The sequence below is a fragment of the Cornus florida genome, unplaced genomic scaffold (assembly GCF_030987335.1).
Source record: "Cornus florida cultivar Cherokee Brave unplaced genomic scaffold, ASM3098733v1 CherokeeBrave_3.0.0_Hap2_Chr05, whole genome shotgun sequence".
In the NCBI taxonomy this organism is placed as follows: Eukaryota; Viridiplantae; Streptophyta; class Magnoliopsida; order Cornales; family Cornaceae; genus Cornus; species Cornus florida.
The window spans coordinates 95,613,652-95,632,317 of NW_026775575.1; the positions used below are offsets into that span (position 1 = coordinate 95,613,652).

The following is an 18,666-nucleotide window of genomic DNA, read 5'->3' on the forward strand; positions in this document are numbered from 1 at the left end:
GAGGGATCATGAGATAGAAGGAACTAGGAACTCAGGAGGATGAGGTAGGACGGGCAGGTCGGGCTTCGCGGATATCTCTGGATAGATCTCGAAATATAGTCGCGACATCCGTGCGGAAGGCAGCAAAATCAGCTCTATGGGCTGTGAGATCAGCTCGAATGGCAACAATAGTATCCTCAAGAGTCTGCAGGCGTACTCCAAAGCTGGGGGTCAGATCTGGAGCCTCAGGCATAGATGAATCAGAAGAAAGCTCCTAAGTCTGCTCCTGCTCATGAATGGGAGACCCAGCTAGAGAGTACTGCTCTGTATCATCTGCAGGGCGCTCTAAGTCAATATCTATATGATCTGTAACTGGATGGACTGGTGCGTCGTCCGCTGCGGGATTTGCTGTTGCTGCCTCTGCCTCCTCCTCCTCTAACTCTGCTGTAGCCACTACTGCGTGGTCCTACAGGCGAGTAATGATAGATTGGTAGATCTTGTCCCAGTCCTTCTTCAAGAAGTGACATGAACCTCTCTCGGGGTGCTCCCAAGGGTGAATAGGGTAGCACTGGTCTATCAAAATCTGGGTGATGAGGTGGCTGAATAGAAGAGACTTAGCCTGTCTGGGCGTCTCCTTGTTGATGTACTCGTCATAAAGCTTCCTCATCACGCTCCAGATAAGCGCGAGAATTGACACCCAGTGCCCGGTGTAGAAGGCGTAGAGAGCTATCAAATAATCATCCCTCTTCTGAATCTTGTGCCCTGCCATGTATATATTCTGGAAAAGCACGGAATCGGTGAACCAAAGGTCATCTGGTAGGAATGTCCGGGGGGCGAAGGTCTCGCCACCAGCATGGTGACCTGTAAGAAAAACTGCCATGTCGGCGTAAAAAGGCCTGTATAGCCTCGGATATGTCTCCTGAAGTTCTAAAGGACATCTGTGTGGACAGCGGCAAGAGCGGGCTAGAGAGTCCACTGCGATGGTGATCTGATGGCTATCTACAAAGGTGACTAGCTCTGTTGTGGTACGCGGGGATGGCCGGAGGTTCTGGTAGAACAACCGTACTAGCCGCGGGTAGACCGGTTCTGTGACGGGGGCAAGAATAGTGGCCAGGCCCCTCTGAATGATATCATGGTAAGCGGATCGGGTTAACACCGATCGGGAGAAAAAGGCCATGTCGAACACTGACTCATGGTTGACTGCCATATGTACATATCTAGGCGCGGGCCTATCATGCTCCAGATGAGTTGGCTGAGAAGGCTGAGCTGGCTGAGTTGGTATAGGTGAATGCTTAGCTCCAGTATGCGGTGGAGATGGTGATGGTATAAATGCAGGATGAGTCGTAGAGGTGGATGGCATATGGTCATCCTCAGCCTCATGAGATGGTGACTGAGGTGGGGTAGCCTGTGCTGGCTCCTCCTGTGCATAAGAGGGCTCTGCTGGCTCCTCCGTCCGTGGTCTAATGTGTCAGTGGGGCCCGTGTTGCCTGTTGGCAACGGTCTTCCTCTTAACCATGGCCTACAAAAGAAAAAGAAAAACTTGCAATGGGAGTTAGTACCAAAGTAAGAAATTTTAAGCATGATATAGAAACATGAATGTCAAGTAAAAATAGACAAAACAAAATTGACATGAATCTATGCAAGTGGCAGGATATGAAACATGCTAAACAATGTAAGTATGAAATGCATCCAATGTGGAATATCGCAGGCATTGGACATATATGAGATAGCATGAACATAAGATGTGAAGAATGAAGTGTGTGTGTGATATCTAAGAAGTTCGATCGATCACAAAAGAAGTGAAATCGATCACAAAAGTTGGATCGATCGAAAATAAGTGAGATCAACCTCACAACTTCGATCGATCGGAGACATGAGTTACAAGTTTGATCGATCGAACTGTGGAACGATGAAAACTCAAAGGTCATAGATCTATGACTTTGGAAGCACGGGGCCCACACGAACGTGTTCGTGGGCCTATCAATACAACAAATCAATCAATTCTAGCCATTGTTCAAAGCCCATACTCCCAAATCGAATCAAATCATCAAAAATATGTACACATATATACACATAAATATATATAGACACAAATGCTTCAAGCTTCAACAATGGAGGATTTTGTCATGTATATAGCATGTATTTAACATATAAAGCATGTATGCACAAGATTGAAGCTTAAATCATGAGGGACATTCTCATATCTTACCTCAAACGATGAGAAAAGTGGAGATGTGGAAGAGTGAAGATGAATCTGAGAAGGGAGAGAGAGATTGATGCTTAAATGCTTGCCAGAAAGTTCACCGGAGGTGGGAGAAGTGATGGCACAATGGTGACGGAGAAAGGGGTTAGGGTTTGTAGAGAGGGTGAGATCGATCTAAGGTATCGATCTAGAAAACCCTTGGTTCTATTTTTAAAAACATTCCCGACAGAGTTCGATCGATCGAACTTCAACTGAGATCGATCGAACTTTGATGAACTCTCTTCAAAGTATTTTTGGATTTTTGAAATTTTTGAAAATTGCAAAATTAAAATTAAAAATTGGAATTAAAATTAAAAATTAGAAAATAAAGTAAAATAAAATAAAATAGAATAAAATATTTTTGGTTTTTATTTATTTATTTAAATTTAATTGAATAAATAATAATAATTAAAAACTAATTGAAATATTTTTGAATTTTTGAAAACTTTTTGAAAAATAACATAAAATGAAATAAAATGAAAATAAAATAAAATAAAATAAAAATGAAAATATTTTGGATTTTTTTAAATTTGAAAAGTCAAAACAAAGTCAAAATAATGAAATGGAGAACTGAGATCGATCAAAATAAGAGTTCGATCGATCAGACAGAGAGCAAAAATATGCAAGTTTTTGGCTCAAAAAATTGGCTAAGTGTTGGAACTTGAAGATCGATCGAACTTTGAAGTTGGATCGATTGAAGAGTTTTCAGATCGATCTTGGAATGTTTCAATCGATGAGACAGAGAGGTGAAATATGCAGGTTGATGCAGGCTTAAAATTTTTCTAAGTGTTGAATTATGAGATCGATCGAACTTGAATCGATCGAAGGTCTTCTGATCGATCTAAGAGTTAGTTCGAACTATGGGACAGAGAGGTGATTTGGATGCAGGTTTCTGCAAGTCAAAAAATTTTCTAAGTGTTGGATGCAGAATGGAGTTCGATCGATCGAACTTAGGTTTGAGATCAATCGAACTATGCAGAATGCTCAATAATGACATGAAAGCTCATGCAATCCTCACTAAAGTTCATTTCAATGCATATGAGAACCAAAAACAAGTATCTAGACTTCGCAAGAAATGAAATAAAAGATAGAAATGGGGGAGGAGTAGGGTTTTGACACCCTACGAAATGTCTGTGCTAGTTTTTAATGTCTCTAGCAAGACATTGGGCTCTTTTAGCCCAGATCAAAGATCTTATAATGCATCCCCCCCTTATTGGGGTGATAGATGCTTTGAACTCCACCCAACAAATGGTTCTTTGAAGAACTTATTGGATTCAGCTCAAAAGAAACTTTTGATCCTTTATCTATGCAATCACAAACTTTGGGCTTCCATGCCCTTTCAAAGCAAGAATTTGAAACAAGACTTTGAGAATGCAAGGTTGAAGATGATTCTTTTGAAGTTTTGGTCTTACATAAAAGCTCATTTCCTTGATATTGTAGATCATGACATTCATCTACAACATTAACTTCTCCTTCATATTTGTCAAATGAATTGGGTGTGGGATTAAAGATATTCAATTTCACCTTCATGTGGCCAAATGAGATCTTCATTATCCTCGTCCTACAATTGATGTTCGCATTAGCGGTTACCGAGAAAGGACAGCCAAGGATAACGGGAATTTGGCTCTTAGGATTGGGGACCGGTTCCGTGTCAATGACAACGAAATTAACCGGGAAGAAGAATTTATCAATCTTAATCAACACATCCTCAATTATACCCTTAGGCTTCTTAATGGATCGATCGGCAAGTTGCAAAACTACTGACGTTGGTTTCAATTCACCTAGGCCCAATTTGACATAAACCAAGTATGGAAGAAGGTTAACACTTGCTCCTAAGTCAAGAAGCGCCCGATTAATGATATGATCACCAATAATGCATGATGTAGTGGGTGAACCGGGGTCCTTAAACTTTGAAAGAGTGTTATGTTACAAATTGAGCTTACTTGCTCGGTCAAAACCATTTTTTCTTGGTGCTTGGCTCTTGTTCTTCTGCTTTTGGGTGCACAAGTCTTTCAAGAATTTGGCATAAGCCGGAATTTGCTTGATTGCATCCAATAGTGGAAGATTAACTTTCACTTGCCTAAACATTTCCATGATTTTATTGGTTTTTACCTTTTGCTTGTCTTTTGAAATGGATCCTTTTAAGGCATCCGGAAATGGAACTTTTGGTTCAAACACTTTTTCAGAATTTTCTTTTGAACTCTCTTCAACACAAGAAGTTTTCAAATTATTTTTCAACAAAACTTTTTCAACATCATTTTTCAAAACACATTTTTCAAGATTTTTTTTTAAATGAATCATTTTCAAAATCACTTTTCAAATCACATTTTGAAGATTTCTCATTCATAAGATCATGCACATTCAATGAAAGAGGAATGGGATGTGAAACGGGACGGGTGACAACTTGAGGTTGTACTGGTTCACTCTCTTCATTGGACATTTCTACTTGATTGTCCACAATCCTACCACTCCGCAAGGTAGTCACCGCATTAACATGTTCAATGGTGTGGCCTTCCGATGAGGAATGGGTTTCCATAACACATTGTTGCTTAGGTGGGGCATTAATGGGCATCTTTCTCTTCTCTCTTGCATTGAGAGTGCTTGCTATTTGCCCTACTTGGGTTTCTAGTTTCGCAATAGATTGAGAGTGAGAATGAAGCAATTGTGTGTTAGCCTCTAAAGTGCCCAAAGCATTCAAAACTTTTTCTTCAAAGGCGAGACTTCTAGTATTACCTTGGGAATAAGACTGGTTGGGAAAATGAGAATTAGCAAATTGATTCCCTTGTGATTGATAAGGTCTATAACCTTGGGATCCTTGGTTTTGAAGTGGAGGTGGAATGTACTTCCTTTGAAAACCGCCTTGGGAAGGATTTGAGCCATCTCTTTGGTTTTTCCAAGAAAAATTCGGATGATTCCTCCAACTTGGATTATAGTGAGTACCATAAGGATTGTTCCATTGGTTCACAAAAGCTGCATTGACTTATTCATTAGGTTCATTTTGCACTTGTCCGTGAGGACAATGAGAAGTAGAATGAAGAACACTAGAATAAGTCATACATGTTTTATTTGATGCACGATGAGAATGGTTAGGGAAGGAAGATACTTGGTTCGTCGAGTTTTGGTTAATAAAAAATTGATCAAACCTTTGAGATAAAGACTTCATTTCGGCGGCTATTTCATTTGAATGGTCGACTTGATGTAAGCCAACACTCTTTCTACCTTGTGAATTTCTACCATTCTTGGATGATAGTGTTCTATGCAAAGAATTTTCACTCATGCTCTCATAAAGACGCCACACGTCATCCTCATGCCTATCAGTGTACGAGCCACCCATGAAAGCATCAACCATACCCTTATAGTTGTCCGATAAGCTCTCAAAAAAATATTGAACTAATTGCCAATTGGGCATGTCATGATGTGGACACTTCCTAAGTAATTCATTGAAGCGTTCCCATGCCTCATGAAACGTTTCTCCATCCCCATATGAAAATTCTCGAATTGAGGTTTTCATGGCATTGGTTTTAGAAACCGGATAGTACTTCTTCAAGAATTCTTGTTGCATTTCTGCCCAAGAAGTGATTGAAAAAGGCCTAAGATTGTTAAACCAATACTTTACCTTGTCTTTTAAGGTGAATGGAAAAAGTTTGAGTCTTAAAACCTATTTCGGCATGTCCGTATATTTTACGGTGGAACATACTTCAAGAAACTCATCCAAATGCTTATAAGGTTTTTCACTTGGAAGTCCATGATAGTTGGGAAGCATTTGAATGGTTTGTGGCTTAATTTCATAATGATGTGCTCTAAATGGAGGCAATTGGATGCATGTAGGTGCATTAGACTCATTAGGCACATAATGGTCTCTTAAAGCAAGAGATGGATTAGTTACTTGAGGTGCAACATGAACACCTTGGTTTTGAATTCCTTGATTGATGATGGGAGGTTGTGGAGCATTCATTGGCCTTGGCATTCCATATGGAGCTTGGCCTTGTTATTGTGGTGGTTGGTGAATGACTGGCCTAGGCATGCCTAATGGTACTCGCATGTTCTTATTGTGCACATTAGGATGAAGGATACCTTGTTGGTCTATATGACCAAGGTTCTCAACATGATCATTATTATGGTCATCCATTGATAGATTGGCTCTATTTGAACTTCCTCTTCCCCTAGGATTTTTAACGATGGATTTAAGATGGAAATCAAGAGGAACAAGAGTTGGTCTCAATGAATGACGTCCATGCATGCACAATGAAAAACGCAAAGAAACACAAAGAATGACAAACACTATGCCTTCACAACAATGCAATTAGACTTCTTCCACAAACACTTAATTCATACTCCCATGCTTTAACAACAATGATGTAAGAACAATTAAAAATAAGCCTCTACGCGGGCCGATGATTTAACTAAGGGATTAAGTAAATAAAGTCTCACAAAGGTCCTTTAGCACTTCAGCTCCAAATTTAAAGTTTAGCTTAGCAAATTTTTAGAATTTTTAGCTTTTTTCTTTGCTTGCTTAGCTTGAATGCTCCTTTACTTGCTTCCTCTCCAACAATGCACCTAGTTAAGTAAGAACAACATAATAAGTAACCAAAAAGAAAAATAAAAGTAAAGTAAAGACACAATTAAAAAAGTACTAATCCCAATTGATTCCACAAATCTAACATTGCCTAATCAAATCAATCAATCCCCGGCAACGGTGCCAAAAATTGACCGGACTTTACCGCACTACCGTCAAGTTTGAGAGTGTGTGGATTTTAAGGCGAGGGCCAAGAGTTTTACATTTATAAAAGCCACTACTACCTCCACTAAAAATATAGCAAGAGTGAGTAGGGATCGTCCCTAGGGATTGTGAGGATCGAACAAGGTCGTGGAATCACTATTAGGGCTAGTAGGTCGAGTGATCAAACACTTGGTTGGTTGATTGATTAGAGGCAACTAAATTAAACTAAGTGATAACAAAAGAATGCAATTAAGAATAAGTAAGAGAGAGAGAGAGATCTTGGGGTTTAGAGATCATCACCAAGTAATACATTTCTATACCGTTGACAAGTGACTAATGAGGGCAAATGGTGTGTTGCAATATTGAAGTGTGTGTGTGTTTGGTTGATTCAACAAGCAAGGATGACTAGTTAAGCATATATTGTCTAAACATCATGTGAAAGGCACAATATATCTAAACAATGAAGCATATATTGTCTAAACAACATGTGAAAGGCACAATAGATCAAAACAAGTCATTAATCCTTTCATTAAGCTCACAATCCAAATACAATACAAGGTTAGAGACATATGTTTCTTATATTCAAAAGCTTGGATCATCAAACAACAAGCATAGATTGTCCTCCCATTTAACACTACACTACAACTACACAACATCTACACTACTAACATGAAAATAAACTAGGGGAGAGGCACAATCCATCAAGGAATAAGTATGAACCATCAAGAAAATCACAAGAGCATTCTTTTAAGTACAATGTCTTGACAATCTCCAAATCTATAGCATCAATACACATAGACACGCATCAATAACACAAGAAATAGAGGCAAACACATGAATATCTATTTTAGCATATATAGACACATGGATAGAATGAAATAATCAATTGGAAGCATTAAACCACATAAATCATTGAATAAACAAGATCTATATATATCAAAATGTCAAAACATTAATTACAACACTAATCCCTCAATAATACACAAGATTAAGATATAGAAAGCATGCTTGGGGCTAACTCTAGCCCCAAGAGGATGTCTAGCCACTCATGGTGATGTTGCTCCAACCCTCAAGGGCTAACTCCATGGTTGAAATCTTCTTACTGTTGATTAAAACTCCAATGGTGTCTCTAGCCTCCTCATCCTCTAAGCTTGCTCTTTAAGAGATGATATGAAAATGATATTGGCTCCTTTTGTAAAAAGCAATCCTTATCCTTATATAGGTAGGTCAAAATGACACCCAAAATGAGTTGGGCTCGTGCACACAATATTCCGTAATGATTAGATAAAGGATAACTTTCAATGAGATAGAAATTTAACTTTTTCGCACTGGAGGAAGTTCGATCGATCGAACCTTAGACTTGGATCGATCGAATAGGCTAAAATCCATCGAACTTAGGCTGGATCGATCCAACTGGTTGAGCTTTTTGGGAAAAGACAAATCTGAGATATTTTGGGAGATATTTTTGGGAAAAGGACAAAAATGGTTAGAGGGTGGTACAGCTGTGGATAGGATCAATCATTTGAATAAGGACAAAAGTGTTCGATCGATCGAAGGGTGGTGTTGGATCGATTGAACTTTTGGACTTTATGCTTTTGGGCTAATGCTTGGATCTATCTTGAAGTGCTGAGATCGATCATTGTTTGATCGATCGAAACTTGAACTTGGATCGATCGAACTTTGTTGCTTCCCATCTTTGGCTTCATTTGCTTCCTTCTTTCTCCACTTTGCTCCTTTCTTTGTTTAATCCCGGAATTGCTTTAATTAAGCTCTTATTTGGCTGAGTGAGCTTATTTTCGAGATAAGTGTCTGAAAATGAAAATAATACGAAATCAATCTAAAACGGTAAAGTAAGATAGATAAAGGTACTAGAATGCCTAAGCTTAAGGGGTTTAAATACGCACTTTTCAGAGATCATCAGCTAGAGCCTCGTGCACTAGACTAGCCCTTTTACCATCTAAAGAGGCATAGACAGTCCTTCGACCGGAAAAAAGATAAGATTGAATATCTTTGAGATGAATAACACTTATTAACACTGTAAATCATTCATAATGAATAGTTTTAAGTTGAGAAAATTAGTGAATAAAAACTATTTATCCAAATACTGGTTTAGTGCATAGAGATGGTACCATAACAGAGTTGCTAGTAGAATTTATTTTTTCCTAGTTGCTGCATAGATTTATATAAGTATCATTACCTTGTAGACAGGTCCAAGGCCGCCCTCTCCAAGCTTATTGTCAATCAAAAAGTTATTTGTGGCATTTGCTATTATTTCAAAGTCAAATAGTGGCAACTCTAAATCTCTCCTTTCGTTTTCACTGGCGTAATCTCTATCTTGATTGAGTCTAATTGGTCCTGCAGAGTGGGAAATGAACTTCATATGAATGAGACAAATTGTATTATTCTTCGAACAAACATGTATGGAAATATGGCATTGATCCAGAAGTTGAATAAACCATTCACTAACACCCCAAATAAAAACGTTAGCATTATTCTTCCTAGTGGATCACCCAGACTCTATTTCCATAATGGTATGGTGTCACACTCTTAATTACAGTGGCATAACGATAATCATTTGTTTAAGAAGGAAGACAAAGAAATTGGTAAGTAGCATCAGTGGGTAGAACAAGAGTTGAGATGTTCCGCTGTTGTCCTTTGCTATATCGACAGAAAATTAAGTGAAATAAAGCCAAACTTAAGTAATGAATGACACCCTAGATGCATTTTTAGCAGTATTCATTTGTTTCTTTAATCATTTGCCTACTTCTGTAAATGTCATCTATTGCAGTATTGTTGTCACTCCTCGTGCAAAAACCATATCGGTTCCTGATGGGGAGGATTAGAATTGAAACCCACAATCTGATAGGTCCATTTTAGTAGATTATTTGCCAAATAAATAAATAAATCACTTTGGTTGGATTACTCTATCAATATGTTTAGAATACGGAAAAGGAAAATCATATGTTAATAGCATTTGGAAAGCTTGATTTTGGTACCATTCACTGTACACAAGCCATTCGATTATAGCAACCTGCCCTTTTTTTAAAGCTAAAGTGGATCAATTAAAACGAGGAGGTATAGAATGAGACCAAGATAAAGTGGCAAACAAAATAAATTTGAAAAAGTAGACATTTAATGCCAACAAGACATGAGAAAAACATAAAATAGAAAACTTGGGGTTGGATTCGACTTAGTAAGACTTTGAAGTTATCTTTGCTAAATAGGAAAGGAAAGTAATTTGAGTGTTCTAGATATGTTACCTTCTCTCTTCAGCTTCCTCCTCCTGAAGAAATGCAAGAGCAGGAATATGCCTAGGAGTACGATTGCCATAAGTAATATAGGAATGATTATAATCCTCCCTTGTCCATTTACACGGGAGCTGCTATGTGTCTCTGCACAGTCAAAATTTACCCTAGTGAAAAGCAACTATAATTTAAGGCAGGGAAACTATGAACTAAAACAGCAATAAAAGAAGACATAACCATGAAGCAGGTAATTTAGGAAGAGTAATTGTGGCAAATTTGCTGCAATTGGACTAATCTTAAATAACTTAATATTCTTTTTTCAGTTTAGGACTCACCCCAAATTGAATTAACATAAAAACATGTCAATTTTGAAGGTCCTTCAATTTTCAGCATTATAGCTAAAAAATTTCATTTGGCAACTTTGTTGAGCAAATGAATGACCTTGGAGCACTTGTTTATTATGTTAGGCCTACCACACCTTCACCTTGAACCTCACATCCTGGGTCGTCCTAATTCTGGTGATCACTCAAAATTTCGTTATCACAGTCAAATTGAGCAAATTCCTTGCTCCTAGACTCAAAACTGATAAGATAATCCATGCCTAAGTATTGTATGAAGTGTAAAAAAATTTGTAAGAGTTTTCTATGCCTCTTCATTTATGCCTCTTTTTTATAACTCCGCTTGCAAAGTTGTCAAAAAGATGGCAACTTTCTTTTGATTTCCACACAGAATGTAAAAGTTACTCATCTACATGTTTGGGAATATACATCATACCTAACTTAGAGGATGCCATTCTTATGTGTATATCTTGTCCAATTTTAGTGAGGACCCTAATATCAATCAGGTCATCAAACCAGAGTAAGCAGCCACTTCCTCCTCGTATGTCTAAATTTGCATAAGCCATACAAGAACAGTTCTTCAAGCATACCACCTCGCATTCCTTGAGGGTCATGCTCCTACTAAACCAGGAATACCGCGTGTCAGCCAATTTAAAACCGGAACACTTAAGAAATCCATTTGATGATCCATTATGGCAATCCAAAGGTGTTCTTCGAACACACCCACTAGACCAATCTGCTGTCCCCCAATCTTTTGGGTATCTTGGCATAAATTTATCAAGACACCCACATACGGGGGAGTTACTAATGCTGCAACTACCATAGGCCTAACACAGCCCATAAAAATCACAGTTATCTGCTGGTGTATTCACGTAAACTGTCCAATCCTGTGTTTTATAATTCCATGTCAAGTGTTGTACAATTCTATTCTGATTCAAAACCCGTCGTGAGAAAACTAAACTATTAATAAGCTCATATTCATAATAAACCTCCTGCTGATAAAAAACAAAATGGTATGCGTAGATGCTGTTTGGTTTTAAACCCACCGCGCCACTAAAGCGGAGACCATTCCATGGTCCAGAACGATATCGCTCAACTGAACCTTTCAAGATGATTAATTGTGGATATCCACCAATATCAAGTCCAAAAGTATAGTCACCTTTAGAAGGGTCATCACCATACTTCCATGACCATAGACGCCTTTCAATTCCGGTTACTAGGTTCTTTCCAAGCTTCATGCCCGGCAACATAGTGTCACATGGATAATCAAAACTTTGCCATAGGAAATTCTGACCGTTTGTAGCATCATTTGCATCTTTGACAACAAGATTACCCGAATCCAAAAGCTGAGCAACCGGGCTCTGTATGCTACTGCTTGATGATGAATTTGAAAAAGACCAGAAGATGGTGTTTGTCGTGGGATTTGTGTGCCCTAGCATAGCAAATTCTTAATTTGGATTGTAAAAGTCATGGTTCTTTGTTTGAATATTATTATTTGTGTTGGGATTTATGTGCCCTAGCATATCAAATTCTTAATTTGGATTGTAAAAGTCATGGTTCTTTGTTTGAATATTATTATTAAGGCATTATACAATTGGTGAATGGAATGTATTATTTTTTCGATTCATTATGGAATTGATTGTCTTCAATTGATTACAAGATATATTTATATATGTATGTAATGGTTATTAATACTAAGTTATAAATTTGTAACCATAAATAGTTCAAAGTCAGTAATTATGGATAGACATTTAATTAACTAAGAATTGAACTGAGTCCATGTAGGTTGAGATATATTGCGAAAGCCGTCGTATGCAATTGCTCTCTATCACAGTCATGACTTTTGACTCTCAAGCATGAGAGAAGCATAGACTCTTTTATTAATTAATAATTACTTTGATTTGTTTCGTGAGTACTTCGGGATCCTTAGATCGGCACTGTAACGACCCGAACCCAGGGGTCCAAATTGGTAACCGGGTCCTTACCCGAACCCAAGGTCATGCAAGGGTACTATGGTCATTTCCCATTAAATTAACACTTTTTGGCCTAACAAGGGTAAAATGGTCATTTTAAAATAATTTTGATGATTTAAGACCCAAAAGGGTAAAACGGTCATTTACTAGGTCATCCAATGATTACGATGAAGTTCGGGGGTAATAGGGTCATTCCCGTGGTTAAAATATAATTGATGTATTTTATTAGGCAATATAATAAATACTCGTAACTTTAAGTGGGTGGTAAAGCATAATTAGGGAAATTAAATCACAAATGTATATAAAATAGGAATCGGTTGACGTGTGTAAAATACACGTCGACTGATTTGGGTCGTCTACAGTAAGATTGCTAACTGCCCACATACCAGTCGATGTATGGGAATTTCACGTCGACTGGTTCAAGTCATTCGGACGACGTGTGGATATTTCACGTCGACTAGTTTGGGTTACTATTTTATTTTCTGTTTCTTTGGTCACTCCAACATTGGTAATAAACCACCTAATTACCACCATTGCATGTACATATTTATATACATTTCAACACCCAATACAATAACAATATTGATAACAAAATTTTTGGATGATACATAACACGTTCCAAGAAAAATACACCAAGAAGGATTTAGTAAGATTATCTTTAATTACATATCCAAATACGTCAATATATATATATATATATATATATATATATATATATATATATATATATCCAACAAAAAATAGTGACTCCACTTCGGTGACAATTTCCAAATAATACAAGTTCGTTCTAGTTATTACAAAATAGTACATATTGTGCCAATTCTTTGCAAAATGAGGCCTAAATACAAAAGATAGCAAAAAGAAACATTCTTCTACTCCAAGCTATGGCTGTGGTGGATCATCGTTCACCACCTCTTTTTCGTGACCTAAAAATATAGAGGGGTAAGCACAAGGCCCAGTAGAGAATGCCTAAGTGACATCTCCTCAAGCAAGGTAAATAATTACATGTTTTACAAACAATGAATAGAAACAAGAGCATTGGATCATGCAAGGGATTCACATAACACAATACCAATTTCCATAACCATCATGCTTTCATAATACAATTTTACATTTCTAAGGCCTCAATGGGATAATTTAATAATCTTGAGCATGCTTCAACATTCAAGTGTTCTCTAGCATTTAAATATAACCAAGAATATCACAACAACCATATGAGGAAAAATATATAAACCATCACATAACAACTCAATAACCTATCATTTGTAATTTAAACACAAGATAAACATCTCATTACTTAAAACACCTCCATTCACAAATTCATATACATACCAAAACCCTAAAATTTAATCATGCATTTTAGCTTTAAATTGACATGTTAAAGAGGGGGGAAAACATCCAATTAACTACCACAACTAAGGAATTTGACAATTAGACAAACTCTACCTCTTTGAAAAGAAAACCCCCAATTTCAAAATCCCTAGCTCCTTACAAGATTGGTCTCAATTAAAAACTCTTCTCAAGCTCATCACTCCTTCAACTATGGCTTCATTAAAATCCCACTTTAATCTTGAAATTTGGAAGATAATAAGTGCATATAGATAGATATAGAATAAGAAAATGAAGGTTTTTGAGAGAGAATTGTGTTCTACCGAGAGGAGGAAGAGAGAAATGAAATAGTTGGTCAAAATTGACTTGTGGTCCAAGACTTGCCACTTGTCACCATGTGTGTGTTTGCCACTTTTTGGTTAGGTACCTTTTTGCCCATCAACATCCATTGTAATACCAACAAGGTCCCTAAAATATCTCCCACCAAAATAGATACACCTATATATATATGCATGGGAAATGACTACAATGCTCCTCACTTAAAATGCGAAAACCGGGAGAAGATCTCGAGTCCGGAAATCGTCCTAACGTACGAAAAATTCTAAAAATGATACTGCCACTCCCAAATAACTTAAAATGATTAAAAATAAATTTCTAAAACCCTTGACTCAAGGAAATGACCAAAATGACCCTAGGGGCCCACATGACACGCAAAACTAAATAAGAATTAAAATAACCCAGAAAAATTAAATAAATTCTAGAAATTAGAAAATAGGAAAATCAGGAACGTTACAATCTTCCCAACTTCAAAAGATTTCGTCCCCGAAATCGACCCACCTCACGAAAGAAAGATGAAATGATGCAAAAAAAGGAGTATGTCTCCGAGCACTCCATGTAACACACCACACCGAGAACCTCTATACGAAGAATCCACGTCTCATGTCACTCGCAAACCTGTGTTTGTGGCCCAATGTAACCTCGACCGAACAGTGACCACAGTCGCACACAACCTTCCCCCACAAAACTAAATGAATGAAAAAGGCACCATAGTGCTGAACAAACTCTCTACCGTCGCTTACAAGCATACTAGGTACCAGTCCCCAACTAGACTCCATCACTCCACCGAATCCTAACCACAGAAAACCATTAGGATTATCATCCTTCTAACCAGAACAAACCACTAGTCGGCACTCAATCTGCAAACAAGGGTCTCAGTTAACCCACACGACAACACACATCACGAAAAGAACCCATCAACCTAAGTCGCTACGACACTCAATCATCTATTCCTTTATGCGAGATCGAGGGAAAACACTCAACCCCAGACAAAACCAATCCAACACATAAAATTGCACTAATGCGATCCATACGAGACACTCCTTCAGAAAACTGTTGGATCTCATATACATAAGTCCAACCAGCAACGCCTCACACAATCCACGCTAAACGCCCTAAGGTCTATAACCAATGGTTACAAAATCGCTCAATGACCCAATACGTGAGCTCAACTCATGATCCCAAAGAAACTCTTAAAACCATCACGGATAACTACTGCCTTCAATAGTTACATCACAGCTGAACACCTACGACTGAAACTAAAAAAATATCATCCAATCTGTCAAATGTACCATCAGGTACCCAGAAAACAACCCATCAACATAACTTAAGGATCAACTGATCCAACAACTGAAACTCCTTGGACACATAGTCCCATACCAAGTGCACCACCATGCATGACAAGTCACCTAAATACATACAAAGAACACCATCAACCCCAAGTAGAACTCACTCTAAAATGGGATTGTACTACCACACGTATGCAACACACAACACCGTACTCCAACTGTCACTAAGTATACTAAAATCAATGATCGTTGACCTTTGACACGACATTATGTTAAGGAAAGATTGATAGAGAAATGGTTAGCTAGGCCATTCCTATTGTCCATCCTCCCTTAACACTAACGTCGTTCTTGTCTTCAGGTCCAATCCTCAAGTACACTTACGCACCAACTTCCACGTCTAACTCTAGACACACAGTCCAACCATCCTCAACACACGAGTCAGTCACAGCTACTAGGCACCACCGCAAGCTCCAAGGCCCTAAGAAAATGTACACACTGATAAACAAGTCACATTTCACATCACATCGGTCATAACCTCTCGAAGCAATCCCCACAAAACCAAGGACTTTACCTCCTACCGTGGAGGTAAGTCAAACGATCCAGAACAAACCTTCACTCAGAATCCTAACAAAAGAGGGAGCTCTAAAACGTGCCTTCACCCACAGACACACACAACTCCTATGTGGAGGTACAAAACTCACAGATGACAAAGTCCTTGCCAGGACCAACACAAGAAGAAGGGAGACCAAGTCCCTCTACCCAACAGAACAAAACACACACCTATCGATACCTTACATACGCTATGCTAAGAAAGAGGAACTAAACAGAGTCGAAACAACTTGTATGCTTAATATCCATACGTATAAAAGGACAGTACCCCTTCCTAAAACACTAACATCCTGCCCAAAGTAGAACCTTAATAAGTGAAATTCCAAGCCTTCCATTCGTAGTTACAACTAGGCAATGCTAACCACTACATCAATAACCTTTAAAGTAACATGACTAAAAATTCTTTTGTCATCAATCCATTATCAAAACCATTACATAAGAGCTTAACTGCCCATAAATTACACATCATTATCTAATAAAAGTATCTAGAATACTTATATAGTCTTACAAATACATCATTGCTTTAATACATGATGGTCACAACTGCTACATCATTACAACTTGAAACTCATACAAAACTCCTTGATTTATATCCTGCCCTAAGGGCTCACACTAAACATCATCAACATCACCCAGTCTGAAACCACACTACGGGATATGTCCACCATCCTGGTACAGATGAACCCGACATTGCACAAAGTGCATAGGCACCTGTCCAAACTCACGGGTAGCCCCCGTTACCAGAACAACTGTGTGTAGGTACCTCCTGTCACACCCAAACTCGTAGGTATCCCCTGCTACAAAACTCACAGGTATCCCCCGCTACACAGTCACAGGTAACCCCCGTTACTGTAACAGACTCACAAGTATCCCCCGTTACGACACGACATGATGCACCGACAACAGCATGACAAGATGTACATATGATAATGCAACATAACTCCTAGGTAACTATGCAACCTAACATGACTCACAGAAAATAATGCATCACAACTCACAGGTGACCATGTGACACGACATGACTCACGAGTAGCCCCCATTACAACACGACATGACTCACAAGTATCCCCCTTTACAACACATACCGGCTCACAGCTGTCCCCTGTTACAACTAACACTACATTACAACACATACCGGCTCACAGGTGTCCCTCGTTACAACCGACATGACTCACAAGTATCTCCCGTTACAAAACTCATAGGTAACCCCCGTTACATATTACAACTGTGCACAGGCAATTGCCTAATCTCATAAGTATCCCCCATTATATAAGAATCAATCACAGCAATATCTCATCTCTTCTGTGGATAATCCCTCTTCATGTGGCCCGACTGACCACACCGAAAGCAAACTTCAAAACTAGGTCTATCAAGAGGACACTCCGCCTTGCGGTGTCCTGGCTGCTTACAGTGATAACACACTAAGCTTGTCCTAGAAGGCTCTGAAGAAACACCAACAATAGGAGTAGCACTTGCCGTCTGCTGCTCCTAAGTAAACAATGAAGCATCCCTGTGCCTCTTCTTGTCCTAACTCTTGGAAGAAGTACCCATGCTCGTACCTCGTTCCTGAGAACCTACGGTACCACTCCTCTCTTGTTAATCCTTGGCTTCTGCTTCTATCATTAATGCTCTCGTAACTGCTTCAAAATAATTCTTTAATCCCAAAAGTGTCACCCCCGGCCTAATAGAATGGTTTAGGCCGTGAACAAAATACCATGTCTTCTCCTCCTCGTTCCCTAACACATCCGTAGCGAAACGTGAGAGAGAAGTGAACTTATTCTCATACTCTGTTACTTACATGTCACCTTGCTTAAGACTATCAAACTGCGTCCTCAAATCCCGTCTCTTAGTCTGTAGGAAATACTTTTCAAAGATAAGACTCTTGAATGCATCCCAACTCATACTATCAATATCATGTGCGTTAGTCATGGTCTTCCACCATGCTGCTGCGTCACTAACAAACTTGTACGTAATGTGATCTTCAACCGATCATCGGGCACGGCTATTACCATGAAATGCTTTTCAACTTCATCTAACCAATCATCTACTGCTAACGGATCTGGACCTCCCTCAAATGTCACATTCATGAGCTTGTTAAATTGAAGTAGATACTTAAGATTTCACTCTATCTCCGTCTCCTGCGGTTGAATAGCCGGTAGTGGTACCACTTGAGGAACTGTAGTACTCGCTAATTTCTAAAAGGTTGAGGCTACAGCCCTTGCTACTAGAACTTCATCCTCTGGTACTTATGGATCATCATCCACCTCCTTTTCTCAGCCCTGTCCCATTAAAACCCTGTCTGGTTGGGATGGCCCTTCACCTGCTCGCTCCCTAACTTCATTCGGATCCATCTCTCTACGTCGTCCTCCAACACGATTCTACAAAGACAACTAAACAATCAAAACAAGAATACATGAAGTAGCTTAATCCACAAGTTATAGTGCTCAAACTATTCGTTCCATAAGAACTAAACATTTAGAAACATAAAAGTGATCAAGCCCCTCACTTACGTAGGTCAAAACCTTCCACAACTTAACATACAACACTGTCTCGAACACCCAAACCCTTTAACAACAAAACCAACAAATCATGCATACATTTACTCC

General features: G+C 38.6%; 2 pseudogenes; one reads left to right on the plus strand and one right to left on the minus strand.

Moving 5' to 3' along the window:
- LOC132309774 (G-type lectin S-receptor-like serine/threonine-protein kinase At4g27290) overlaps positions 1-18,666 on the minus strand; it is a 37,693-nt pseudogene that overhangs the window by 13,943 nt on the left and 5,084 nt on the right.
- On the plus strand, positions 5,629-5,727 carry LOC132310792 (small nucleolar RNA R71; annotated as a pseudogene).